The sequence below is a fragment of the Hydra vulgaris genome, chromosome 04 (assembly GCF_038396675.1).
Source record: "Hydra vulgaris chromosome 04, alternate assembly HydraT2T_AEP".
In the NCBI taxonomy this organism is placed as follows: Eukaryota; Metazoa; Cnidaria; class Hydrozoa; order Anthoathecata; family Hydridae; genus Hydra; species Hydra vulgaris.
The window spans coordinates 4919832-4922500 of NC_088923.1; positions in this window are offsets into that span (position 1 = coordinate 4919832).

Here is a 2669-nt window from a genome sequence, read left to right on the forward strand (position 1 = left end):
GAGACATACCATTTATTACCAGTTTCATATTAGAATCTGAATTGTCTTCAGCATTCCTTTTTGTTGAGACATACCATTTATTACCAGTTTCATATTAGAATCTGAATTGTCTTCAGCATGCATTTTTTAAATTATACTTAAAGTTGGTTTAATGATAACATTTGACTTTGGATTTTTCAGTATGTTTTAACTTTTTTGTTTTTTCGTATTTAATACTATTTTTAACTAAAAAAAAAAATAGTAATTATAGAAACAAGTCTACAAACATATGTAAATAAAATAAATCAAAAAATATATATTGATTACTTTTTTTTTACCTTTAACGCAACATCCAAATTTTCATTTAGTATGTATAATATAATATAAATTCAGTATGTATGTATAATTTCATTCAGTATGTATAATCAAGTTAAATTAAGTAAAATTTGGATGTTGCTTACCAGTTAACAACCTTAATTTAACTTTTTTCACACAAGCTATGTGTCAAATTTTATCACACTTAGTTATTTATTATGTCACATGAATTATAACTAAGTTGAGAAAATCTTGTTTTAAATTTTTAGAAAAAATATTTTAGTTAAATACTTTTATTACAACTGTTGCCCAATCGATACTATTTATTAGCTATAGCCAGTAAGTGGATTATATAATCGTCCAGTAAATGGTATATCAGGAAAGGTTTAGTTTAGTTCAGTTAAAACATTCTGAGGCATAACTTTGGTTTCAAAACAGGGCGAAGTTAAAATACACTTATTACGTTTACTACGGAAGAACTTTTGTAAACAGCTATTATTATAGTTTTTCGACATTCGCATAATTTAAAAGTAAAACTTTCGCATGATTAGTATAAATTAAGTGCGGACTTTGATCGTATTCTGAATGATACTTTCTTGCGCTGACCAATGCGGCAAAGTAAAAAAATAAAAAAAATTACGGTAAGCGAAAACATCGACCTACTTTGGAGTTATGTTAACGTCTGCTAACCGTATTCGTTGTGGTTATAAAGACCGCACTTCCTTATGGGATTGATATGCTAAAAAAGATTGATATCCTAAAAAGTAATTTTTTTAACGTCACCATAATGGTACCCTATTTTATTCCCGAAAGTCGTAAATACCAAAAAGTATATAATATATTAATATGAAATTTACATTTTTTATTTAAAAAAATATCTAACAAAACTCAAACACTAAATGCACAAGTTGGCATCAATGGCAACTCAAATACTAAATGTACAAATATGCCAACTGACATGCACAAATAACAGCTTTGGGGGGATGGGGGGAGGGGGGGTGTCTGACACCCCCTACCCCCCCCCCCCGTCGGGACGGCCCTGGATGTAACTTTACTACAATGAGACCAAGGGCTTGGAAGCTAAAGCAGATCCAACAATATTTACAATGCGTTTTCGGAACATTTATAAAAAATTTTATAAAAGTTCTTTTATTAAAAGAAAAGACTTTATTAGACACGGCGATCTTTCTTTTGACTTACTAAGTAAATTTTTTGAGATGTCAATGTTTTATCATTCGGTCTAACTATTATAACATTTTTCATTCCGCAATTTCAACTTGAAATAAGAAGAAAAAAAGATGACTGACGGCATTGATATCAAAATTTATCCATCGCTTGATCAATTGCAATCCATGTATAAAGGTGCTTGTATAAGCTTGAAAAAAACTGTAAAGCGTAAGTTAAGAGATGCGAACATATTAAGATCGAGCTCTACGAACCCCCACCACAGGGAAATATTTATTACGAATGTTTAAAAGCTCGTTTTTGCTGGGGTTTATGGAAATCTCATCACAGCAGCAGAAAATAAAAAAGTACAGCTCTCACAAAACTCCACACCACTATTTGAAGTTTTTAGTATTGAACGTGCAGCGGCTTTATTTGGTAAAAAGTCTTTGTTACGATGTCATGACGGTAATGATACAACTATTATCACGCCATGGTATATTACAAATCAAATGACAAGTGCACTTACAATAGAAACTAAAAAAAATATTTATTTAAATAAAAGCCAGCTAATTATCCCTTTATTTGTTAATACTGACTTTGTTCGTGTTTTTGTTCCATGTGGTAGCCCTGACCCAGAAACTGACAGTGTACCAGATTATGTTAGGGACATTTATCTTGACCAAATCGTGGATGCTGATGTCACTTCTCTAAAGTTTGTTCGCGCTTTAGAAAAAATCTCTTTTAAGAAATGCAGACTGGACTGTAATCCCTAAAAGCCAAGTGGAAGAAAAAGATATCATCTGTTCGCGTGGAGTTTTTTACAAAGTAAAAACATTGGAGGATGATTTTAATAGTCCTTCAACTCATAATATAGTAAAATTTACAACTGATGCAAATAGAAATGTAAATAACCAACCATTTAAAATTGCTAAAATTCCAAAGTTGCAAGGATGTATTTGTGATATTTTGCTAGAGTTTGTCAGCATATACAAACCGGTATCTATTGTTTTGGAAAAAATAGATACAGAAGATATTGGAACTGTAGCAATAAAATTCCAGAATGGTTGCTTCAATAGCTTAGGATTTATGATTCACGATACTGCAATATTTTTAGACACAAATTAGTTTTATATATATATATATATATATATATATATATATATATATATATATATATATATATATATATATGTATACACATATATATA